This window comes from Hemicordylus capensis, chromosome 3 (genome assembly GCF_027244095.1).
Source record: "Hemicordylus capensis ecotype Gifberg chromosome 3, rHemCap1.1.pri, whole genome shotgun sequence".
Lineage (NCBI taxonomy): Eukaryota > Metazoa > Chordata > Lepidosauria > Squamata > Cordylidae > Hemicordylus > Hemicordylus capensis.
This window is the reverse complement of record NC_069659.1, coordinates 93,491,104-93,518,538: the sequence shown is the minus strand read 5'-3', so window position 1 is coordinate 93,518,538 and position 27,435 is coordinate 93,491,104. Positions and strand designations below refer to the sequence as shown.

Sequence of the window (27,435 nt, the reverse complement as noted above, 5' to 3'; positions counted from 1 at the left end):
CTCCTGGATTATTATCTTCATACCGAAAGCACACGACTACTTGACTGGATTACTTTAGGTGAGTTCAGTCTTTCAGGCAAGAGAATTGGATGCATGATGTCTTAAGGGAATGAGGGGGGAAATCACCAGAGATAAGGATTATTTTTTATTTTTTAAAAAACCCTTTAGATAGGATTTCTAATTCTATTTTGTTGGCTTTCCTTCTCTCTTGTATTTTTACACATATATCCTGCAGGGTATATGCAGTTTTGTGAGGGGTGTGTGCAGAGATTCAACCTGGTGCAAGTTATACTTTTTAAATAGATACCAATGTTAATGTTGGATGGAGGGAGAACCTGGGGACTCAGCCTTTGGGGGCGGATCAGCCTCAGCTAAGATCTAGCCTGCTGACCTTCTTCCTACACCTCTAGCACCAGAACACATGTGGAACTAAGATCCAGAGTGCAGGAGTTCCGTTCCTGCCAGCCAGTTGTGTGAAACAGGCGCTCCCTCCCTCCACGCTTACTCCCTTCCCGTCTGTTAACAGGTGAAGGCAATACAAAGGTATGGGGTATACTCCCCCCACAATCTATACGCTACTTTTCTGCGGGTAAGGTACCACTCTGTCCTACAACTGTCCATTTTGTCTCCCTCCTGTACATTTTCCCTGAATTCGTCTTCCCTAGGAGTCTTATCTGTGAGGCTATGGGGAAGAAGACAGTGTCTAATTTTCATTTATGTATCGAATGGTGCATGGCGGAGAGGGTGCGTGTGACTTTATCTTACGTGAAGGTTTTACAAAGCTTTTGGTGTTCAACATCAGGATGTTCTACCTTGTGGTTTGGGTAAGCTCTTCCCCATAGTTTCTAATCAGATTTTTATTTTTAAAATGCCTGGAAATTAAAAAAACATTGGTTTAAGATGAAGTTAAGATGCTTTACATTTTCATTCATGCTCTAAAAAAATGGGAATTGCATGTTAAGGTGTCATAGGAACATAGGAAGCTGCCATGTACTGAGTCAGACCGTTCGTATCTTGCTCAGTATTGTCTGCACAGACTGGCAGCGGCTTCTCCAAGGTTGCAGGCAGGAATCTCTCTCAGCCCTATCTTGGAGATGCCAGGGAGGGAACTTGGAGCCTTCTGCTCTTCCCAGAGCGGCTCCATCCCCTGAAGGGAATATCTTACAGTGCTCACATTTCTAGTCTCCCATTCATATGCAACCAGGGCAGATCCTGCTTAGCTAAGGGGACAAGTCATGTTTGCTACCACAAGACCAGCTCTCCTCACCATGTCCATCTTAACTTCTGTGCCATATAAGCTGTAAAGACTTTGTACAGTCTCTGATATATGATGGCAGCTTTAGAAATGAGACTCTATGCACCCACACTTGATATGATAAGGGGGTAGCTGATTGGTGGTTGATCTGCCCCTTATCCTATTACATTTATTTCATTTCATTTCATTTCATTTAGTTAGATTTATATGTCGCCCTACTCCCATAGGACTCAGGGCGGCTTACAAGAAAACGTACACAACAACACAATTTCATAAAAATATATCTTACATAGCCTCATAAATCACAACCCCATACAGTACTCATTCCACATGACATAATAACCATGGATTACAAGATCACTCTACAACCAGCTATCTTAGTGACCGAACAACCGGCGGAACATTTCAGTCTTACATGCCTTATGAAAGGCCAACAGATCATGGAGAGCTCTGATATTATCCGGGAGACTGTTCAATAGAGTCGGGGCCACCACTGAGAAGGCTCTGGTTCTTGTTGATTGCAATTTAATATCCCTAGGGCTCGGGATCACCAAGGCATTACTTGTGGCTGATCTCAGGACCCAGAGAGGGACATATCAAACCAGGCAATCTTGGAGGTATGGAGGGCCCATACCGTGTAGGGCTTTAAATGTTAAGGTTAATATCTTAAACTTAACCCGGGACTCAACCGGCAATCAGTGCAACTGAATGAGCAAAGGTGTCACATGTGCTCGCCAAGGACCCTGGCCATTGCATTCTGCACCAGTTGCAATCTCCGAGTTAAGCACAGTGGCAGCCCCACATGCAGCCCACAAGCTGCTCAATGTTCGTTTCTGAGATTCATGGGTGATTCTGGAGAAGGAAAGATGACACACATGCACACTCACAACCGTGAGTTTAAATGGGCTTTATTAAAGCTAATGATTGCAAGTGTAGGTGATTAGGCATATAGGGAAGTAGTTATCCATTTCATTTTTCTGTGATTGTAGTGCAGTGTTCATTAACAGCTAAAAGCATTCCTAAAATCATTTTTCCCTTTCTCAAAATGCAGGGCTGCTAGCTCGGAAAGAGTTTTTGGCCTCACCAAGAAACAGGCAGTTGTGTTATCAGTAAGCTCAGCAAGAGCGCCTTATCTTGCTGTTATGTAGCAACAAGTCAAAAGAATTCCCCAACATGGCAATCAGTGTTTCCCCTTTAATTTGGTCTAATAATTTCTATGACAATTAACTCAGACCACTAATAAATGCAAGACATCCTTTACTCTTAACAGAAAAGGCAATTCTTTCTAACCCTTCTACTAAATGCTGAATAGTTTAAAACAGTTTCATTTCTTTTGGAGCAAGTGGCTGAAGGCCTTTTGCTATCTTCTGATTGTTCCCAAACAATCCTAGAAGCTGTGATGGCAGAAAGGAAAAGGCTAAAATACAGTTTCCAAGGAGGAAAGGAGACCGACAATAGGAATGTCCATTAAAGCAGCTCAGGAAGCGGGGGGGCGGAAGGAGGGGGGAAAGACAGATGCCATTATTTGCCACCTGGCAAATAATGGCTGCAGCAGGGGCTTCACTGGAGCTCAGATAGGTAAGAGATAGATCCAGGGACAGAGAGGAAAAGGGCGGTGGGGGGGTGTTAGTCAGAAATGGCTGGTTCATGGAGGCATGGCTCTAGGCAATATTTACCAGTTTCTAAGTATACTGGAACGAGATCTCAGCTGGCTTCTCCAGTGGGAGGGTGACTGGCTCTGAAGATACAGGGAGGGGCTACATGCTGCCTCTACCATGAAGAAGCCCATGTCTACCCTTTCCATGAATAGCTGTCTGCAGCTTTTTATACCTTGTTGGTCACCTCTACAAGTCAAAATAATCACCTTATCTACTCGGGGTGTCTCTTCTTTGATAAACAAATTTAGGCACGGCTCTCCAAATCCCCCTGCCCCCAGGGAGGGAGCCAATCGGGAGCTTGGCCTGACTCTTTGTCTGATCAATCTCAAGATAGAGACACTTTTTTATGTCCAGCTGGCCCTGGCCTGTGGTCATTTTGGTCTTGTTGATGTTCTTCAGCCCAGAGAAATATGCTAGAAGGACAGAGAATGTTACATAAGCAAGGGGGGGAGGTGTTCAGTGTTATATGAATGTGTTAGCCCCCATAGTATGGCGTAGGCATTCTTATCTATACGTGGTTTCTTATAATTTCCTAAATCAGCTAGATATGATTATGCTTGACATGTCAAACTAGTTCTCATGACTGGTTTTTAGCACAGCAACGAACTACCCAAGGCTCTATGCAAGGCAGCAAACAGCTTCAAGGCTGGGAATAATTGGAAGCGGGGAAAATTCCCCTTCTTTCCCAGACTCTCAAGAATGGCATTTTTGTTCACTGGCCTGGCTTAGACCAAAAAAAAAAAAAAGTCAGGCTTCAGCTTCCTGCCAAAACTACAATTCAGATGCAGGCCTCAATCTAGCCTTTTGGCTTTTTGGAGTCTCAGAGCAGACCCTGGTTCTAAAAAGGGGTCCACCCACCTGCTCATATCACACTTTGCCTTGGGCTGGGGAGGGGTGCATCCAGGCAGACATTAAACAGGTGCCACTTCCCCAATCACTTCCTAGAGATGCCCCTGATTAATTTCTGCCTGATGCACTCTGATCAAGGTGTGGGCGCATGGAGCTTCATTTCTAAAGACAACATCATATACCAGAGATTGTACAAAGTCTTTTACAGCTTATAAGGCACAGAAGTTAAGATGGGCACCTTAACTTGCAATTTCTGTTCTTTTTAGGGCATGAGTGAAAATGCAGCTTAACTCTCATTTTAAATTGAAGGGTTTTGGATTAATGATTTTGTTTTAATCTGTGGTGTTTCATTGTAAACCACCCAGAGATGTGAGTTTGGGGCAGTATATGAATATGCTAAATAAAATAAAAAGCAGCTTCCTATGTTCCTATCGTCTTCTAAATGTCTCCAAGATTTTCTGCACAAAACACCAGCAGTTATCAGAAGACAGAAGCATAACTGTTCCACTACCTCCAGCAGAACTGAACATGAGTGAAAAAACATAATGATTATACATTAAACAGGATAAACCATTTTGTCGCTATGGAGCGTAGGCGGAAACACAGTTTATGACTGCTTGGGGCAATATAGATTTTTAAGTCAATGATTTTGCAAAATGTCAAAGGCACATCATTAAAACTGCATTGGAAAACCAAGATATTTTGAATTTGTCTTCACAAGAAGGCAGGGAGGGAGACTGGAAGCTACAATATGGGCCAAAGTGTTTGATGGAGCATGCCAAAGATGGTTTCTTATTTGTGGCAGCCATACTTCCATTGAATTCTCAAGACAGTTCGCAATAATCAGTAAATACAAGATAATCTTAAGGTGTTGAGACCAAGGTTTAAAGTGAATTTCGAGTCATTAGGAAGGTGGATATTTTAAGATTCTGTCTTGACCCTTTTCACCTATTTTTCCACCTACCTTCATAATGCTGCTACATATAATTTTCTTTAAAGTTCTGTTCATAGCATGCATTTCTTTAACCTTTTCTACTACACAGACAAATCTTGTTATACAGTTAGTTGGAGTCAATCATTCATAAATCCATTTTAGAAGGCCCATTATTTATGGGTCATTATTAACTCTGAAATCAATTTTTGACTTTATTTTAAAAACACTTTCATTGCAAACTAAGTGACAAACTACACTTTATAGGCCATTAGGGCGATGAAGCAACTCAGACGACGGCTAGAACGACGCTGGAGGAAGAGTCGTCACGAATCCGATCGAACACGGGCTAGAGCCCATTTTAGGGACTATGCCGTGGCGGTGGGGGCGGCGAAGAAATGCTTTTTCTCCGCCTCCATTGCGTCTGCTCAGTGCAGACAAACAGAGCTGTTTCGTGTGGTGAAAACTTTGCTCCATACATCCCCCCGGACAATGGGGGAGGAGTCATCTACGGCTCTTCGTGATCGGTTTGCCTGTTGCTTTGCATTTAAAGTCGCTTGCATCCGTGCTGACCTGGACTCCAGAGTTTTGGCAGTTCCGGCAGACATGCCGTTGGTACCATCTGGTCCCGTTGTGTTGGATTCTTTTCGGTTGGTGCGGCCTGAGGATGTGGACAAGATCCTGGGCAGTGTGCGGGCGACTTCGTGCGCTCTTGACCCTTGCCCTTCATGGCTAATAAAAGCTGCCAGGGAGGGGACAGGTAGATGGCTGGAGGTGATCGTTAATGCTTCATTGAGGGAGGGCAGGATGCCATCGTGCCTCAAGGAGGCGGTGGTAAGACCTCTATTAAAAAAGCCCTCCCTTGATCCCTCCAACCTGCACAACTATAGACCTGTATCGAACCTTCCCTTTCTGGGCAAGGTGATGGAGCGTGTGGTGACGTCCCAGCTGCAGAGGGTCTTGGATGATATGGATTATCTGGACCCTTTTCAATCTGGCTTCCGCCCCGGGTATGGGACTGAGACTGCCTTGGTCGCTCTAGTGGATGACCTACGCCGGGAACTAGACAGGGGGAGTGCGTCCCTGTTGGTTCTGCTGGACCTCTCGGCGGCCTTCGATACCATCGACCATGGTATCCTTCTGGGACGCCTCTCGAGTATGGGGATCGGAGGCACTGCGTTGCAGTGGTTCCGGTGCTTTCTTGAGGGGAGGGTCCAGAAGGTGGTGCTGGGGGACTACTGCTCGGCCCCGTGGCCGTTGGCCTGTGGGGTCCCGCAGGGTTCGGTCTTGTCCCCCATGCTGTTTAACATCTACATGAAGCCGCTGGGAGAGGTCATCCGGGGATTTGGACTGAGTTGTCAGCAATATGCGGATGACACTCAGCTCTATCTCTCCTTGTCATCTGATCCTAGGGAGGCGGTGGATGTCCTGAATCGGGGGCTGGAGGCCGTGATGGGTTGGATGTGGGCTAACAAACTGAAATTGAATCCGGATAAGACGGAGGTACTGTTGGTCAGTAGGAAAGCCAATCGGGATGAGGAGATTTTACCGGTTCTGGATGGGGTTGCACTCCCCTTGAAGGAGCAAGTACGCAGCTTGGGGGTACTACTGGACCCGGCTCTGCTTTTGGAAGCTCAGGTGGAGGCGGTGGCCAGGGGTGCTTTTGCATGGCTTCGGCTGACGCGCCAGCTGCGTCCCTTTCTCGAGAAGGCAGATCTGGCCACGGTTACCCACGCCTTAGTCACGTCGCAGCTGGATTACTGTAGCACTCTACGTGAGGCTGCCCTTGAAGAATATCCGGAAACTGCAGCTAGTGCAAAATGCGGCAGCGAGGGTTTTATCTGGAGCTGCCCATTGGGAACATATCACCCCCATTTTGAAAGAGCTGCACTGGCTGCCGGTTTGTTTCCGGGTCCAATTCAAGGTGCTGGTTTTGACCTTGTGTGTTTTTTATCTTCTGTCTTGTTTTTATGTATGTTTTTAGCTTGCTGTTTTTACTGCTTTTATTGTATGTTTTAATTTTTGTAAACCGCCTTGGGGTTTTCTTTTAACGAAAGGCGGTATAAAAATGTAAAAATAAAAATAAAAAATAAAATAAAATTAGCACTGATAACCTTTTCTTTCAGTGGTGGAGCGTGACTGCCAGCAGCCCGTGTGCAGCCGCATTGGCGGCCCCGCTCACCCCGCCCCCCGCATTTGATGTCAGGCGCTGGGTTAGCCACGCCCCCGCATCTGACATCAGACACGAGGGGCGTGGTCTGGCTCCCGAACGGAGCCGCAAGGCTTCATTCGGTAGCAGATGGAGTCTAGCTCCTGAAGGGTCTGTGCGGCCCCTTCGGGAGCTAAATGAAAGCTGGCGCTGTGTTAAAAATCAGATTTTTAATTTGGTTTTAAATTTGAATTTATCTGTTTTAACTGTTGTTTTTAATGTTATAGATTTTTAATTAGTTGTAAACTGCCCTAAAACCTAGTTACAGGCAGCATATAAATGTGTTAAATAAATAAAGTCCAAGGAGTTATGAATTTAACCCATTTGACATAACACATCCAGGGCAGGTACAAGTGCACAGAGAGAAAGAGCTCAATCACAGCAGCAGTCCTCACCTTGACCTTGTACGTTCATTAGCCCATGTGAACAGACCCTACATACAAACAGTATATGTAGACTTATCTAAGGGCTTGGGGATCCTCTCTAGCCTTTTGCAGGTGTCCTTTGAGGGTCAAACTATTAGTTACAACAAGAGTGCAATTGGTACTTGGTTGCATTTTTAAAATACTAAATAGCAGTTGAGAATGGCTCTGATCTGGATTGGACAATGATATGAGTGAAGCCCTATGCTTCCACTACAGTCCAAATCTTGATCATGTCTCCCTTGGGGTAACAAATTGTCCTGGGGGAGCTTCCAAGAGGTGTTATTGCAAATAACAATTTGGGGGGGGGGAAATTCACAACAAGGTTCAAAAACCTATGCTGGCATATACACAAAATTAAATTGCAAAAGTGCAGTGGCTGATATCCTAACAAAGCGTGCATGTAAGGAGGCTCTGCAGGAATGTTCCAGGAGCCCTCATGCAACTCCCACCATCTTTCTGTGCGCATGTGTTGTGGCACAGCACTAATACTTCTAAGCTTTGCTCACATTCCGGAAGTGCTCTGCCAGACTGGAAATCCATCTCTGACCAAATCATAAGAAGAAACATTGAAAAAATTGTCTAACCTAAAGAGAGGAGACTGGGGGAAGGATATGCACATATTAATCCAATCTTGAAGGCACTGCACTCGCTGCCCATCTGTTTGCAAGTACAAGTACGATTTAAGGTGCTGATATCACCTTTCAAGTTCTAAATAGCTTGGGCCCTAGATACATTAGGGACCTCTTGCTCCCAAATGAATCTACCCACCTGACTAGATCAGCTGGGAGAACTCTGCTCTGCATGCTGAGACCTGCTGAGACCCATTTCTTAAGCACATGGGACAGGGCCTTCTCAGGGATTGCTCCCAGGCTGTGGAATTTGATTGCAGCTGAGATCTGCATGGTCCCCTCTTTCCCAGCCTTTAGAAGAAAAGTGAGGACTTCCCTTTTTATTCAGGCTTTTGGCCCCTGATCTTTTTTTAATTTTATCTGTGTTTGTTCTGTTTTGAGATTGTTCTTAATTGAAATTTTATTGTTTTTATCTTGTTAACCTCCCTCAGGTCTCTGGAAGAAGGGCAGTATATAAATAGCTGGCAACTGACAAATATTTTGAAAGGATGTCAAAAAAATGGGAGGGGAGCAATTTTCTTACCACTACTGAGGATGCAACAATTCAATACAGGAAAGTAAATTTAGGTTAAGCATTACCAAGAACATCTTAACTGCAAGAACAATTCAATAAGTTGTGAGGAGAAACCTAAGTATGTAGTACACCGCTCTGGGCTCCTTGGAGGAAGAGCAGGATATAAAATGTAAAAATAATAAAATAAAATAAATAATTAAACCAGCTATTGAGCAATTCTGTGGGGAATGCCTTACATATATAATATTGTGAGAGGTCTGGACCAAGTGACCTATTTGGTAATTTGCAACTACTCAAATTTTAGTGGGTATCCACTATAACATTTCTTACTGCACCTCTACTACACCCTTCCAACTTGGTTGGATGTATCTTCTAAGGTCTAAGAACATGTAAATGAAAACAAGTTCAGTTGGACTAAATGGTCTACAAGCCCCGCACCCCCATCTCTACAATTCTCTGATTATTTATTCTTGTCCTATGAAGCATGAATTGCTATCCAAATGTATATTTATAATGAGACTCCTTTGTAGGGATGTGCGTTTCGTTTCGGATACAAAATGTTTTGTGCACAAAACAGGCCATTTCGGCTGTTTTGTAGCCAAAACAAAACACCCAATGCTCAAAACAGAAAATTTTGTAGCCAAAACAAAACGTCCCTGTTTCGGATACAAAATGTTTTGATGTTTCGGCTGTTTTGGAACTCCATTTTGCAATCACAAAAAGTCTTTCTCCTTCAGTCTCCATTTTGAGTTTTGACATCTGTTTGAATTTCCAGCCCTTCCAGCCCACAGATTGGCCAGCAAAAGCATGGGCTGATCTGCTGGCAATTGCCTCCTTATTCCTTTTAAGCAAATTTAAGGGTAAATTTTACCCTCATTCGCTAGTGGGACAGTGTGCATTTACCCTCATTGGCCAGTGGGGCAGTGTGCATTTCATTGTTGTTGTTTCACACTGTTCTGTGTAGATCAATTGCATTTCAGATGGGTGTGTGTGTGTGGATGTGCATGACCTTTGGAAATCTGCCAGATTTTCCCCAAAGCTCTGCTGTTGTTACGTGATATTGATGTTATTTGGGGTGGATTCAGGGCAGAAAGGGGGTTTGGGGGGCAGAAGAGTGGTTCAGGTGGTAGTGCCCCAAGGGGTGCCTGCCACAACCCAGATTCCAAAGGAATAGGGCAAAGGGCTGATTTCTTAGGAATTGTTGAAGTTTACGCTTCTTTAAGGTTCCCGCCCCCCAGGGAATAATGGAGGTTTCAGCAGACCCATAACTCCACCTGGGGGGCACTGGGGTGGCTGGGAGCGAGTGGTGGTGTAGTGCACATAGGGTGCCAACCACCCCCATGGGTTGCTAACCCATGGGGTGCTGGGTTCTGTTGTTTCTGAGGTGTTCTGAATGTAGATTCTCTGGTAGCATATGAGATTTTCAATGACAAACCATGAATCCACTCTCGTATGCTACCAGAGAATCTGAATCTACACTCAAAACATCTCAGAAACAACACAACCCAGTACCCCATGGATTAGCAACCCATGGGGTTCTTGGCACCCTATATGCTCTACACCAACACTCGCTCTGGGCCACCCTGGTGCCCCTCAAGTGCAGTTATGGGGCAGGAATTATGGAGGTCCATCATTCCCTATGGGGAAGAACTTTACAGACACGCAAACTCCATTACATCTTTAAAAATCAGCCCTCTGCCCAATTCCTTTGAAATAATTCTGGCACCTTCCTTGCTCCCACTGAGCACTACCACCCACCCTACTCTGCTCTGCTCTGGGCCACCCCTTTCCCCCCAACATGAAGCTATACTTTTGCTGAAACCTCCATTCTTCCCTATGGGAAAAACCGTATACTTCAAAAAATTACCAAAAATCAGCCCTTTGCCCAATTCCTCTGAAATTTGGGTGGTAGTTTCCACCCATTGGGAACTACCACCCCCACCCACTAGTTTTTCCCTGGGGCCATTTTTTAAAATCCAAAATGTTTCGGATTCGGATTTTGCAATTTCAAACAAAGAACAAAATTGGGGTGTTTTGGATTGGCTGATTTCGAACAAAGAACAAAATGGGGGTGTTTCGGATTCGGGTCAAAAACAAAACAGGGAAAAAAACAAAATGCACAACCCTACTCCTTTGCTATATCTTTGCCCCTTGGCACTGAATCTTCAGTACATATCACTTTTGACTTCAGGGTCTTGGCCAGGAGGTGTTATGGATCTTAGAGGAAGCCCATTTACAGAAAATTGTTCTGGACACAAAGAGCTAGGAACCTTCCCTTTTACAGACTTTCCTTTTGATGGAATAGTGGATGTTGACCACATATGGCCATAAGTTAAACAAGTATGAGAATACAGGCAGCCCTCATTATCTGCAGTTCCAGCAACCACTGTTTCGCGTAGCTGCAGTGAGGTCCTAGCGACCCTGGTTTCCATATCCGCTGGTGCAAAAATGGGCGATTTTTGTCTATCTGTGGTTTCAGGGCCACCGTAAATGACTTCTGATGTCATTTATGGTCTGGAGGCAGCACGAAGCCATTTTGTGGCTCTTAAAAAAAATTCCCATGATTTTTTGCTAAAATTGGAGGGATTGGGGGAGTAACATTGCTGGAGAGCAAGACAGAGTTTATTTCTGTTATTTATGCTCCCCCCCATGTGTAGGAATCTAACCCCTAGATTCCCATAGGGGTAAGGTTCTGTTAGTCAGTTTCCATATTTGCGGAACCCCTGCTAATAATGAAGGCCACCTGTATATGCCTTCAACCACCTGGCTAAAGGCAATATTTTTCACCAAAGCATCTAACAACAGAAGTATGAAACATATCCAGCTCCTGCCACAGTGACTATAATATATTCTACAACCATTTCTAATTTTGTGCCATATAAGCATTTATTTAGTTCACGACAAAATCTTAGCTTACTCCGGCTAAATCTCCAGCAAACTTCTTTGAGATAGCCAAGGTAATGGCTGTTACTGTTAGGATCAAAATGATATATAGGCATTTACTGCAGGGGCAACTATATACTTGCCATATTAGTAAATAGATGCAATGTTTAAGCACTTCATAAATAATAAACTTAATTTTTGAAAGGGGTACCCCTGATTACAAATCTCTTGTAATTTTATAAAGAAAATTGTTTTGTGTTAGAAGCAACTGGTTGGATTCAAACTACATTTTAAAAGGCACAGCTCTCCTTTGGTATTGATTTTCATTCTGCTTTATAACCAGTAACTGTTGCCCATACATAATGAGATTCCAGACACAGAGCCAACATTTTTCAGCCAGTAGAAGGAAGGAGTGGGGGTTGGGACAGCATGTGCCTTTCAGAAATAGTTAGGGGTGTTTTTCATTGTCTCTTGTCTTTCACAGTCAGTGACTGACATCCCGATTAATGAAACCTGCACAGTTCAAGGGACTACACAGGTGTGACAGAAGCCCTTGCACTACTCCTCCTTTCACCTGAGTGCATCCTGTTGCACAAGAGCCATTAGACTTCCGAGCACTGCAAGGTTGGAAACATGCTGCTGACCCAGAGCAATGCTCAGAAGTCTAATGGCTCTTGCGCAACAGTGTGCATGCAGGGAGAAAGGGAGGTTGCACAAGAGTTGCCTTTGTGCCCCTGTATTCTCCTTAAGCATGCACACTTTGTTAGGTTATCAGCCAGTGCCTCTGAGGAAAGTGATTTTTAGGGGGCTATCCAATCAGAATGACAACAAATGGGAATTCTCTTCCGCTTGTATAACTGACTAGATCTGGCCTTATGTGGAAAGGGAATGACCTGTATTTCGTTTCACTGCTGTCAGTGAATTGAATTTTGTCCTCAATATCCATAGAGATTTTGGAGATTGGAAAGTCAGAGCAGCATTGCTTCCCCTCTGTAAACACACACTCCCCCCAATTCCCCCCGCTGCATCTGGCCAGAGAAGTTTTACAGATGTATGAAACAACATAAGAACTTCCATGCCCTAAGCAAATAACTCTCTCTCAATCCATCATCCACTGGGGGTAAGGGGGTGGCAATAACCACTATCATTTATCTTCATTCTTCAAGTAGGCAAAAACTTGCACTGATAAAGACTCTAAAGCCACAGAGATTGTTTTAAATAAATATCTGATTAGGCTGCAAGACCATATTAGGTAATCCAAGCATGTTATCCTTAATTTAGTTTTACAGTGATTTAATTAGAAATAACCATTTTTAGAAATCTCTGATAACCAGATCAAATTATTTGCATTTGTGAGCTTTTAAGGTTGGCTTCCACAAGTGGTATTGTTTAAAAGAGTTAGAGAACATAAAATATACTTTTTTGTGGTAGATTTGTGGTGGGTGTTCTAATCCTGTGTAACCTTGCAATATCTCTGGTTACCTTCAAATTAAGCAGTTATTTTTCAAGGGGTGGATTTTTATACCTGGATCAAAAAGTGAGCTGCATAAGTAGCACAAATTGTAGCTCAATTAATATTTGATTTATCAGCATATTTTGAATTAAACACATTTCTAAAAACAGTATTTCTGGTGTAGCAATTAACAGGATGCTTGAAAATTTTGACAGTGGCTGAAATAATGTAAATTCTGTTACTCTTATGTCCTTAAAATAATAATCCTTTAATTCTTTCTCCCTCTCTGAAAGAGTGTGGCTTCGATTTTTAAATATTTATTTACAAGAGTAACTCATACTTAATGGGAGCAATTATGTGTGTTTCAAGAGGATAACAGTATTAGTACCACCTGCATGATCAGGGTCTAGAAGTTATAAACAATTCCAGGAACAGCATATGCTTCCAAAAGGCAACTACAAAATACATGGTTAGCCTCTCTTTTCCTTCCTTCCCCCACCCCAGAATTCCAATTTTCTACCAATAAATAGAGGATACAGTCTGCAGTCTAATTAAAATCCTTAGAACAAATGAAATGTTCTAAACTACAAAAAAAGACTTGTAACATTGACATAAATACAAAATGGTCAGTCTTTTAAAAAAATTCCCAAACCTCCTCCTATCTAGAACATCTTTGGTAAATTGGATTTTTAATAATGCCAGTGCCTAGTTTTGCTTTATTATTTACGGACAGTAAGCAACATTTAGAACCTAAGCCCTTAATTCAACTCCCCCATAAAAACAGAAGAACGGCTTGGGCCCTGGATATTTAAGAGAACGTCTTCTTTGTCATGAACTCTACCTATTGAGATCATCAGGAGAGGTCCGTCTACAGTTGCCACCAGCTTGTCTGGTGGCTACCAGGGGACGGGCCTTCTCTGTTGCTGCCCCGATGCTTTGGAACACGCTCCCTGCTGAAATAAGAGCCTCCTCATCTCTGTCAATTTAAAAAAAATCTTTAAAGACACATTTGTTCACCCAGGCTTTTAATTAAATACCATTTTAATAGATTTAACTTCATTTTAAAATATTGTTTTAAGGTTTTAAATTGTTGTAATGTTTTAACTTTTTGCTGTCATTTATTTTAACAAAATGTTTTAATTTCTTTGTTGTCACTTCTCTGTTTTAACTAATGTTTTAACTTTTCTGTTTTTGTTGTAAACCGCCCAGAGACATAAGTTTGGGAGGTATAAAATATATTAAATAAATAAATACATACATACATACATACATACATACATACACACATATATACATCCTTACCCATAAAAGCCTTGGGCGTGCGTCCGTGCCGCCCGTGTCTTTTTCGCCCGATCTGGGCATGCGCGGAGCGCATGCCCAGATCGGGCGAAAAAGATACGGCCGCCCAGAGACGGGCGGCCATGTTGGACCAGGCGGTGGCCGCGGCGGAGCGACTGGCTCCGATGGCGGCCGCCGCCGTTACGGCGAGAGGGCCGGGAGGAGCAGAAGCGGCGGGCCAAGGAGAAGCGGCCGCCGCCAACGGCAGGAGGAGAGTGTGGCCGAGGCGGCGGCGGAGCCGCGGCCTCGGTCAAAGGTAGTTGTGGCCGCGGTGGGGCGACTGGCCCCGTTGGCAGCGGCTGCGACGCCACCGAGAGTGCGGGTGAGGCGGTGGCGGGGCGACTAGCCCCGATGGCGGCCGCGGCCTCAGCAAGAGGTGGCAGTAGCTCCCCTTAAGGCTAGCGCCCGTTATTACAACGGGCTAAAAATTACTAGTACATACATAAGAATCTCTCTCACACACAACTTCCTACAGGAAATCAAGGATGATTCCCATATAGCAAGCATTTCCTGATGCAACCTCACCCAGAGCTCATTGTGTGCATTATAACATACACACAGCACTGGGTCCCTGTGCAATGAGGTTGCCCATTTTATTTTATGAATAATATTTGTATCCTGCCTTTCAGGACCAAGGTAGCTACAATAGCAGGGAAAACAAAAATATATGTGTATAATAATATTTTATAATAATATTTTAAAGACACCACAAAACTAGACAGCAGCCAGATAAAAGCACAGCAGAAAGAGAGAGAGAGAAGCAAGACATTTGATTCTTGACGGCACACTTAAAAGCAGCAAGAATAAGAAGCTGGCTAATTTCCCTGGAGAGGAAATTTCAAAGCTGTGGCAGTACTGAAAAAACTCCTGTACCTGGTACCTGGCAAATCAATTTGCATTAAGGACAGGCCAGAGAGCAGAATGTGAGAAGCTGACCATAACGCCTGAGTAGGCTCATTGGGTTGAAAATGGTACTTACTGTAATATAACCCAGTTCCAAGTCATAAAGGGTTGGGAGAGGCTAGTACCTCTACACATACTTTCTTCTGTGTGCCCTTCATCAGCCCTTAGGATCTGCCTTTCAGGGCATACTGAAGTACTAAGAGGAAGCTGAAAAGCGGGCCACATGCTACATTTGTTACATCTTATTTGCCTCAGGACTTCAGTGAGCTCACATGGATTATTGCCATCCATCAGGTACAGCAGAAAAGAAAGCACATGTCAACCATGCTCTCATTTCCTTTGGCAATACCTCATATGCTGAAGGCTGCTAAAGGAGATTGTATACAGCAGGCAATGCAGACCTTATGGCACCAGAAAAGCCTTATATAAGGAGAATCTTCTGATGAGGACTGCAGTTGGATATAAATCTGCATCATGCTACAGCAAAGATATATTTATTTATTCCATTTTCATACCACCCTTCCAAAATGGTTCCAAAACCATTAAAATCAACTAACAATTAAAACAGAGATTATAAGACACCATAAAACAACAATTAAATCATCAAAACAGTTTAAAACCCTGAAAAACTAGGTTACATTAAAACCATTTACAACAATTAAAAAGCCCTGGAAGGTCAAGCCAAACAGAAACCCAATAAAGAATTCAAATTATGGATTTCTGCAGGGACTACATTCCACAGCCCAGGAGCGGCTACAGAGAAGGCCCGCCTCTGAGTTGTCACCAGACATACCGGTGGTAACTGGTGACAGACCTCTTCAGATGACCTTAATGTGCAGTGGGGATCATGCAGAAGGCGGCGCTCTCTAAGATATATGTGAGGGATATGGCCCTATATAGAAGGCTCATAACTGCAAAGGGAATTTGGCTTATATTGTTCAGTGGCCCATTGTGTATGTGTGGTGCAGCGGTTAGTGTTGGACTAAGACAGGGGAGACCCAAGTTCAAATCCCCATTCAGCCATGCAACTCACTGGGTGACTCTGGGCCAGACACATATCTCTCAGGCTAACCTACTCCACAGGGCTCTTTGTGAGGACAAACATAACCATGTATGGGTTATGGGCTCTGGTTATGGGCTCTGGGCTCCTTGGAGGAAAAGCGGGATATAAATGTAATAAACACATACATACATACAAATAAAATGGATCTTGAACAATCTGGAAACTTTCAAGATATACATCCAAGTCAAAAATGAGACAACTGTTTTGGCTTTGTATGCTATTTCGACCAAAACCAACCCAGTGAAAATTAGAGGTGTGCACGGAACCGGCTAGCCCAGTTTAGTTTGACTGTGAGCTGCATTTGAACCTGACCGGGCCAGTTCAGTCCGGCCCCCATCGAATTCCCCCCCCCCCCCAGTTCTGTCTGGGGGGGATGTTCATGAATTTTTTAAAATAAATTAAAAAATAAGAGTTTTTAGTACCTGTAGCCCTTTCGGGGGGCTTCCTAAAGGCTGCCAAGTGGGTGGGTCCGAGAAGGTTCCCCCTCCCCCGCTGGCCTCATTTATCACTGCCACAGCCCATAAAACCTTCCTTCTGGACCTGTTCGGGCCTCTGTAAATCAGCGCGCCGGCCATTTTGCCTGCCGCCATGAATGCTCAAATGGCCTCTGCGAGGCCTGGCATGGGCCAGGGCCTCGCAGAGGTCATTTGATCTTGCGTGGCAGCCATTTTTTTGTTTAATTTTTTAAAAATGGCTGTCACACATACTCAAATGACCCCTGCAAGGCCCTGGGCCATGCCAAGCCTTGCAGAGGCCACTTGAGCATGCGCGGCGGCAGGCAAAATGGCTGCCGCACCGATTTACAGAGGCCCAAATGGGTCAAAAAGGAAGGTTTTAAGGGCCATGGTGGTGATAAACTAGGCCGATGGGGGGGGGAGGGAACCTTCATGGACCCCCCGTGGCCTTTAGGAAGCCCCCCAAAGAGGCTACAAGTAAAATTTTATTTAATTTTATTTAAAAATTTACAAACTGGTGCAGTGATTTGGTTCTGGTCCAGACAGAACCGCGGGGGGGGGGGTTCAGTTCGACTCCAAACCCGAACCGTTGAACCACAAACCCCCAAACCAGTTTGCACATCCCTAGTGAAAATTACAATATGTAAATGGAGAGAGAAAGCTATAGATTGTATTGCACATACATAGCAAATAGAGAAGAAAGTTCCAGCAAGAGAGTTTCTCCTCCCCATAGCAGCCTCCTGTGGTTCCTGAAAATCTACTCCTAAAGTTTGGGGTACTCCTTGAAACAGCACAGGGGCTGCAGAGGGAGGGGAATCAATGCAAATCATTCCCTCTTGAGAAAATGAAAGTGCCTTCCATTCATGCAAAATCAACTTAGAACATAAGAAAAATCTGACTACATCAGGCCTATCTAGTCCAACACTGGCTGCCATATCTTCTGGAAATGAATTCCATAGATCGAGTATGTATTATGTGACAAAATATTTCCTTTTGTCTGTCCTACATTTCTGACAATCAGTTTTATTGCAGGACTCCTGGTTCCAGTGTTGTGAAGAGGAAAAAGTTATCTTTGTCCATCCTCTCTAATAAAACGCTTGGTGTCCGTCCGTGGACGGACACCAAGCGTGCGTTCGTGCCTGGCCTGTTCTGGGCATGCCCAGAACAGGGCAAGGGAGGCACGAACGGCAGGACCCGGCGGCCATGTTGGGGCCGGGAGAAGGAGAAGTGGCCACCGCCTACGCCAGGAGGAGAGTGCGGGAGAGGCGGCGGCGCAGCCGTGGCCACGGCCAGAGGTGGCGGTGGCCGCGACGGGGCAACTGGCGGCGGGAGTGCGGGTGAGGCGGGGCCAGAAGCGGCCGCCGCAAATAAAGGAGAGAGGCGCCGGGGGAAGAGGCGGCGGGGAAGCTGGCCGAGGTGGTGGCGGAGCCGCCGCCGAGGCCTGGCGCCGCCAGTAAAGCCGGGCGGGGGGGGAAACCTTGGGGCCCGATCCCACCATTCCCATCCCCCCGCCAAATTACTAAGGGCCAAATTGGCCCTGAAAAATGCCGCCGCCGAACCGCCCGCCCAGCTGCCCGATCCCACCATTTGTACAGGAAAGAGGAGCTCGCTAGCAGAGCTCCTCTTTCTGCAAAGGCTCTTCTCAAACTGGCGCTTTGAGCGGAAAGGGCGTCCTTTCCGCTCAAAGCGCCAGTTTGAGAAGAGCCTTTGCAGAAAGAGGAGCTCTGCTGGCGAGCTCCTCTTTCCTGTACAAATGGTGGGATCGGGCAGCTGGGAGGTTCGGCGGCGGGGGCCGAAAGCATTACTAGCGCCCGTTTTTCAACGGGCTAAAATTCACTTGTACCATAAATAAGAAGGCTCAATCACGTGTCTCCTTAATTGCCTTTTTTTCTTAACAACAAAAAAAGCCCAAAATGTTGGGAGTCTTTCTTCATCCCTCAGTTGCTCTCTTCTATACCTTTTCTACTTTTTTTTAAAGATGCAGTTATCAGAACTGTACTTAGGATGCAACCCAAATATCATCAGGCTACTGTGACTGCCACTGGCTACTACTTTGAATTCTTCAACTTTTTGCCCTGTACAAGACTTAGGAAAATAAGAAATAGAGACAGACACTTAATATTTCCTCTTTCACCATGATCCTGATCTGCATACTCCTTGAATGTCATTGCCCTATTTCTTGTGTTTTTGGTGCCATTTACACAGATGTAAAATGATACTCCTGCTGCACTGGTGTAAATGAATACTTTTATTTCTGGAAACCATAACAGTCGACACTGAAGTTACAGGCATGAGAAACAGTGGCTCTTGAAATGGACAGTATTTACAATCCTCCTTTCTAGTACAGAAACTGGATCACCCCAGCAAGCTAAGAACAGAATAGAAACAATTCATACACAATTTGAAAGGAGGCACAGTAGCCAATGCACTCTGAACCGTAAAAATGATCACCGGGGGGGGGGCAGAATCTGCTCATTTTTTCTGAGATTGTTTTTACAATGGACAGTGCATTAGATACTGTGCTTCCTATCCTAAATTAGAAAGGAATGAATTTCTGGCTAGCTTTTTGCCACCTAGGAAACTGTATACATATTGATCCAGTATCTGTTTTAAGTCATTCATGAATGGCTGGCATATTTTTTAAAGGCTCCCTGGATTCTATGAAACAAATTTAGATGCCACACCACTAAAAGTAGTTTGTTGTGTGGTGGCTAAAGTTACATCTATCATATGGCGAGTGGATCACAGTTGTCTTCCTCTGATCCACTTATTATTGAATCTCAAGGGTTGTCATATTAGTCTGTCGCAGTAAAAAAAAGAGAGCAAAAACTGAATCCTGCAGCACAATCTTTTCCTTCTAAAGGAGAATAGGATTGTTATTAATATTTACATACTGTTTTTCAGCGTAGGATGAAGAGCTGTATCCGTGTTCGTAGCATCCTAGCATAAAGATGTTCTTGGACCATCATCAACATCTTGCCATGAGCACACATGCCTCCCACTGTTTAAAAAGCTCTTTATCTGGAACAGTTGTACAGGTGTTTGGTGTTTATCTCCCACAATGGCATGTAGGAATAAGTGACACCTTGTGGCTGCATGGAGACCTGTGTGATCCCATCAATACAGTAGCTCATAGTGTTGCTATTAGTATTGCTATTGTTGCATGAATTAATTAACAGGTTTGAAGAACACACTTGTCGTGCCTTTGCTGGCATTTTGTTTCTTATACACCTCCTTTTCTCTGCCATTTCTTCTCAAACTTGTTTTCTATCAGTCGTAGCTTTCAGTCTCCCTTTCTTTCCCTTCATCAAATCAATCAGGATCTCCCAAATGGCATGTATGAGAGCAATCTGAACAGGCCATCAGGCTGCCAATATTGGTTCCTCTAGAACAGGGCTGCACATCTTCAGCCCTCCTGCAGAAGTTGGCCTGCAACTCTCATCATCCCTGACTATCGGCCACGGTGGGCAGTTGTAGTCCAAATACAGAGGGAGTCCAAGTAGTGCAACCCTGCTCTAGAAACTTTGACTGCAATCAAGCTCCATTGCATTCAATAGGTTTGTTCACATGACCATCTGAGGGTGGTATAGAGGAGGTAAGATCTCCTATTCAAAGCCCAACAAATGAACAGGGCCTCAATGTGGCTCTAACTCATCACCCACATGATCAGGCATTTGTGGACTGCACTGCAGCTTTGCAAAATGGATCCACGAAGAATCAAAGGCTGCATCCCATAATGCATTGTGTGCACAGTAGTGAGGCAGCCCTCAGTACAGCAGCAGATCTCCTCTGCTTGGCTTCTCTAACCTCAGAAACCTATGATAACGATGGTGGTTGGCAGGCAGGAACAGTTTAAAATGGCAAAGGCACCCACACAACCAAACTCTACGGTAGGACAGCTAATATTTTTGCCCTAACTCACTTAAGACCTAGATAGAAAGGTTGGGCTACACAGGATTAAACAGGCTGGCTTGGCAAAAGTCCTGAGGGTTCTCACAACCAGTTATAGCTGGCTTTGTTGCTTCCTACCCTTCAATTCTTGGCTGTCAGAACAAGCTTCCTGAATGTTTTTGCAATTGATTACAAGGGAATGTGAACTGCAATCTTCATGTAAAAGGAACTAATGGATATGCTGTATGAATTCCAGGTCAGAGGAGGCTGAAGACCAAATTCCGTTTGTTTGTGTGCGTGTATACACACATGATACTCTGAAGATACTCTGCACATTGATTGTGGTATAAAAACCATAATCACAGCACTATGGATATTTAAGGCTAGGATATGTAGGACACCAAGGACTGTCATACACATGCACACACACCCACACCCCAGGACTGTAAAATTACAGCAACATCCTGTTACAGCAACATCCTGGTATAAAGTCTTAAGGCACATCAGTTTTATTTTAAGCACTATCCGCATTTTTAGTTTAAACACATCTACTACATTATTTGTCATTAGTTTAGCAGGTACTGGAATGCGTGGGAGAAGCCAGCATCAGCATCTCCCTTTAGGGCTGGGGAAAACCCTGGAGCCAGGATCAGCATCTCCCTTTAGGGCTGGGAAAAACCCTGTCTGAAACCCCAGAAAGTGGCAACCAGTCTATGTAGAAAATCTTGAGCTAGATGGACCAATTGTCTGACTCAGGGAAGCTTCATAAGTCCATATGCTCGTTTCCAGCGCAGTTCTAGGAGCAAAAAGGCAGAGAAGCTGCTCATTTCCCCCTCAGCTTGTTCAAACTGCAAACTCAACAAAAGAGGGAAAATATATAAGAAATGAATAAAGTAGACATCTTCTTTGGTATATGGTCTACTTTTCTGAAGGAGCCCCAGAAGTACCATATTCTCAGCCTCCAGTTTCCCCCAAGAGCCTCATTTAGGGAAGGCAGATAGGCAGACCACTATGAGATTAATCCTCAGGAGTATCTTATCTCTGGTTGTGTGAGATAGATAGATAGATAGATAGATAGATAGATAGATAGATAGATAGATAGATAGATAGATAGATAGATAGACATCACAACAAATGTTCTTTAAAATATGCAGGCAATTTAAATCTTTAGCATAGCCAACCGCAGGTCCTTCAACACTGTGGTAAATACCCCCTCATCAGCAGCCGAAACAGTGTTCTTTCTAGTTCCCTTCTTTTTAGTTTTCCTCGTTTTCTTTTTCTCAGCCCTTATTAAATTCTGAGCGTTGTTTTTTTTTAATAGAACATTAAAGCTCTGCACCAAACAGTCTCACACCAACAAACCATCACAGATGAACACCACACAGAAGCCCTGTATGGTAAGATGGAGGGAGAGATATATGGAGGGAAATGATGCAAACTCATAAAATAGTCTTATACTAGCCAACCCTGCACAGAGCATCTGTGCACTCTTGGGGGCCGGTGGTTACCTCTTCCCACCCCACACCTTCTGCCCCAGTCTCCACTTCCAAGCCCAGCTGCCTCTCCTCCCCACCGCCACTTCTGCCCCCCCCCTTCCTGGGCCTTGCCTCCGCAGCTGGGCTGGGCCCACCACTGCCTCTGGCCTCTGCGGCCAGGCCTGCCACTGCCACGGCAACCAATCCTCCTGGGTGCACCTCAGCCAATCAGGCGCATCCACCGCCCAGCCAATCAGCTGGGCTCTGGGACGCACATTCCAAGGCACACCCAGGAGAATAAATATAATAGATAATTTGTGCTCCAAAAATGGTTGATAACGGGGGGGGGGGGCGGGGATGTGAACTTCCCCATATCAAATCCTGGAACTCCTAGTATTGGCAGCTTCTTCTCAACCACTTGAGATGCGCGCGCACGCGCACACACACACACACCCCAATTTTGGCAGACACTATGAGACTGTGCACACAAGCAGCCCAACCTGGGTTGAGCTGCTCGTGTGCAGCACCAGGATTGAGGAAGACAGGGTTTTTAAACCAGCCTTTAACCCATGCAGCCAGAGTATACACAAAGTGAGGTGCCTTGAGCGCCTGGCTTGAAGGGCAATCCGTCAATGAACCACGCTGCTTGCTTGGTGCATTTAGGAATTCCTGGAGGCCGGAACTCTTTTTCCCAGCCTCCAGAGATGCACTCTACCAGGAGCAGTATGGATAACAAGAACATAGGAAGCGGCCTTCTACCAAGTCAGACAATTGGTTCATCTAGCTCAAAACTGTCCACACAGACTGGCAGTGGCTTCTCCAAAGTTGGAGGCAGGAGTCTTTCTCAGCTCTATCTTGGAGATGCCAGGGACGGAACTTGGATCTTTCTGCATGCAAGCATGCAGGTGCTCTTCCCAGAGCAGACCCATCCCATAGCTTGGATGGCTTTAAAAGGGGCTTCGACAAATTCATGGAAGACAGGTCTATCGTTGGCTACTAATTTGGTAGCTATAGGCCACCTTCAGCCTCAGAGGCAAGATGCCTCTGAATCCAGTTGCAGGGGAGCAACAGCAAGAGGGAGGTTGTGCTGAGGATGTAAACAAATCACAATTTGAAGCCCTATCTATAACTCATCCCCTGCACCTTTAAAACGGAGGAGAGCAGGTGCATACCTACTCCACCACCACTTGCCACCACTTCCTGAATCAGTGGTGCTCCTCCCAGTAATCCACACGCCAGCAGTGCTCTGCTCCAGCTGCCCCGCACAACACCAACATGCACAGAGGCCATGTGCATGCCAGCGTCATGTGGGGGCAGCAGGGGCAGAGCCACGCTGGCATGGAAAGATAGCTGGGAGGAGCACCGCTGATTCAGGAAGTGGCAGCAAGCGAGCAGCAGAGCAGGTATTCATCTGCTCTCCTCCGTTTTAAAGGTGCAGGGAATGTGTTATGGATTGCGCTTTGAATTGTGATTTGTGCACATCCCTAGCCCTCACCTGTTGCCTGTGGACTTCTCAGTAGCATTTGATTGGGCTACTGTGAGAAACAGGATGCTGGACTAGATAGGCCTTAGGCCTGATCCAGCATGGCTGCTCTTATGTCCTTATTGTGGTGCTTGTCACTGAGCTGCTTTATTTAAGAATAAACTTTAAAACTGCCAAATTTCCGGCAGTTTTTGCACCCCGTTTGTTTTTATGACAAATAGAATATTCTGGCTTATAATGGTGGATTATAGTTTTTACACTATATCCTACTATAGCATTTTAAGCCACAAAGCGTTGTTCATTAAAGAAAAGGCAGAAAACTTCATATGTGGGATGTTCCATGCCTAAATATAAAGTAGAATTTTGCCTTCAGTCTCCAGATGTCTATTAGACTGTACAAAATGAGTTAATCTATGATACAGCAATACTAGATTTTAGAAAGCATTTAATGTCTCACAGAGAGATTTTCAGTTACAGCACTTCAGATTCATTTGTCTATTTTGTCTTTTTGTGGCTTTAAAGTTATTTATTTATTTGTGTGTTTGTTTTACATTTTATATCCCGCTCTTCCTCCAAGAGCCCAGAGCGGTGTACTACATACTTAGGTTTCTCCTCATAACAACCCTGTGAAGTAGGTTAGGCTGAGAGAGAAGTGACTGGCCCAGAGTCACCCAGCTAGTTTCATGGCTGAATGGGGATTTGAACTTGGGTCTCTCCGGTTCTAGTCCAGCACTCTAGCCACTACATCACGCTGGCTCTATTATGGTTAGAGTATATTTAAATATATATATATTTAGATCACTATATCCTAGTTTGCAAGCAAAGTTACATTCCTATGTACGTTTCTGGGAACAAGATGTCAAAAGTAAATCATCTCCCTTAGCCATGTATTCTAAAATAGGGAACACTCATTACATTCTATAGTGCTGTAATGTTCCAAGAGAAAAATGAATTATTTGGGGGCAGGGGGAAGTCAGACTGGAGAGGAACATAATGAAGCATTCTGGGTAACTTGTATAGTTCTGTAACCACACTGATGCTGTTCTAGTAAGAGTTATAATTTTGCCTGTTTTGCACCTGCAAACACCACCACCTCCAGCCTAAGAAGAATGCCTCTGAATCCCAGTTGCAGGGGAGCAACAGCAGGAGAGAGGGTATGTCCTCAGCTCTTGCCTGTGGTCTTCCCAGAGAAATCTGGTGGGCCACTGCGTAAAACAGGATGCTGGTCTAGACAGGCCTTGGGCCTGATCCAGCAGGTCTATTCTTATGTTCTTAACTGCCTATTTTTTTCCCTTTGAATTGACAGGAAAAGCAAATTAAGAAATTGCTTATATATTTGCATTTCTTCAATATTTTTTCCCATACAATAACAAAGGCCAGTAATTTAGCAAAAGGTTGAGGACAGGAGATTCTTGCATTATGCTTTTTGCACACTATCAGAAAAGAAGAGATGGAGAGAGAGAAAATAAAAAATTGGGTGGTGGTATTTGGAAATTAACTCTCCTGGTACACAGATATTTGAGCTATTGCAACCTGACCCCAACCCCTCTGAATCTGGGGTAAGTTCATAATGGTTCTCACCTGCTAGTTTCTCCCCTTACCTTATTTGTCTGCTTGGAACTTTGCCAATGTGCCAAGGAAGAGGAGGGAAAACATCAGCCAAAGGCTGTTTCTAAGCTGTTCCTCATTTGCTGCAATGAAAAGTTCCAAGTATGCTCATAGTCCACATTACTGACTTAACTCTGTTGTTGCTTTTTTAATTTCTTATCCTGATTCATTGACCAGGATTAAATATATATATATATATATATATATATATACACACTGTACATCCCGAAGATATCATCAGCAGTACAAGCTCTAAACATGCTCTGAAACTTTTACTGCAGGGGGACAGGAACTTAGGGAGAGCCCCTGGTTTTTGCAAGCCCTCATAGCTGCTATTTTCTCTCTTTCCCACTCACAACTGGATATGTTTGTGAAGTGGGGGGGGGACTAGTAGACAAGAGGGCTGGAGACAGTGGAGGAGCTCCCCTAAGGAGTATCTTTCTGACTTTTCCACCCAATATTTTTCCAAGAGCTCTCCAAATCACCACAAAAAACCCCAGCTGTTCACAAAAGTGGTTTGTTGGGCATATACCAGTAAATGCAAACACCCTGATTCTGCCCATGACAGCAGTTTTCATGGCCTGATTCTGCCCATGACAGCAGTTTCGGCCCATGACTGGGGTATGGCCATGGGCAGCAGGGGTATCATTTCAGATTTCCATAGGAATGGAGAAAAGGTATTTCAGTAGAGAAGTAAGGTCCAAGCTTGGTAGACATTTTCAAGATAATATTTCTATTAAAATAAGTGCCTTTCACCTGATGACACTCCTTCCCTAAATGGCAGTCTTTATGCACAGGTAGGCTGCGCAAGAAAAGAATATAGCATAGAAAGAAAGAAAGAAATAATAAATGAATACAGGCTATAAATGGAGCCTTCAACAATGTGTATGGAGCTGAGGTCCAGGAAGGAAGACATGCAATGAGCTTCAGCATGAGAACAGGTATACTAGCAGCATGTCCCTATTTTCTTATGTGCAATGTTGGAAGATATATAAATCTGATAGGATTTATCACTTTATCCACTTTATCTCATGTCTCCTCTCTCTTTTTTGTTCAGCATCTGGTCTGAGGAGCAGTTTAGTGAAATCCAGAAGTTAGCTGGAAGTTAAAAATTGGCAGAAGGAAAGGGGCAATACGAGCAAAGAAAAAAACATCCCAACAAACATAGGCGATAATCCTACACAGAGTTACAAACACCTCTAATGCCAGAAAGTGAGCATGCTACTTGTCAAAATTGCATGTGATCAAGGAATTAAGCATCTAGAAAACATTTACCCATGTTACTAATGAGAAATACTAAGACATCCAAGGGCAGTCTATGGATCGATGGCAGAGAACTCAAAAACACAAACACAAACTCTTCTTCATCTCTTACAGCACAACCCTATGCATGTTTTACTCAGAAGTCCTGCTAAGTTTAATGAGTCTTACTCTCAAATGTACAGCTGTATTCCCATTTCATAGCAGACAGCACACAGAAAATATACAAGAACACAAGAGACTTTCTCTCATTTGTAGACACAGACTCATTGCTTCTTTTTCACTCATGGACAGAATAGACAGACAGAGCACAGCCATTTCCTCCACCACCACACTGGGGAAGGAGGGAAATGCACTGGGGCATAGGAGAAATGAGAAATATCCATGCCATCATCCATCCACCCACCTACCTACCTCAGGGAGAGGAAAGAACTCACCAGAGGAAGAGGGAGGAAGAGAAGGAGGGAGACACAGGAATCCCCGCCCCGTGCTCAGTGTCTTCTGGCTGATCCTCCGCCGCCTCCTCCCCCCATTGCCCACCATCTCCACCAAGTGCAGGCAGGCCTGACAGATGGCCCAGGGGGCACTGGAAAGGGCATCGTCTCTGTCAGTTCCAGCAGCCCTTACTCCATTCAAAACAAGGCAACTTCAGTTTGCTCTCTGTTTACAGCATTTGTATCCCACCTTTCTAACTAGACAGATCATAACAAAATGACTAAAACAGTGCCAAGAAATGCATCTTCTCTTTCTCGCGGAAGGCTCTTCCAAAGAGGACTAACAGATTTGGTATTCTCCTCCAAAATGGCCACCGGCAAAACACAGCAGTTGATGACAGTTGCAAGAGGAGTGAGGCTTCTCTTCCATGGGGCCACAGATCTAAAAGAGCCCCTGCCTTTCACCCCCTTCTCTCCACAGCAGCTCCAAGAGGGAGACATGAGAGTGAGGCAACATTTAGCAGTTAAAAAAATTAACCCATTTTTTTTTTTAAACTGCCCTGTCATATATACATACGCTCTAGGAAGGGGCAGCTTCTGTTCATGAAAAGGGGTTTCAGCAGTTTAATAAGAGGCTCCTACTTCAGAGGCTTCTGGAAAACCCCAGATACATTTCCCTACATTATATTTAGTAAAATACAATAAAAGAAGATCTTTCA

At 44.4% G+C, this 27,435-nt stretch overlaps 1 protein-coding gene across 4 annotated transcripts in view; it reads right to left on the bottom strand.

Annotated features, from left to right (window-relative positions):
* Positions 1–27,435, bottom strand: part of PCP4 (Purkinje cell protein 4) — a 114,506-nt gene that overhangs the window by 77,316 nt on the left and 9,755 nt on the right. The gene's annotated exons all lie outside the window — the stretch shown is intronic.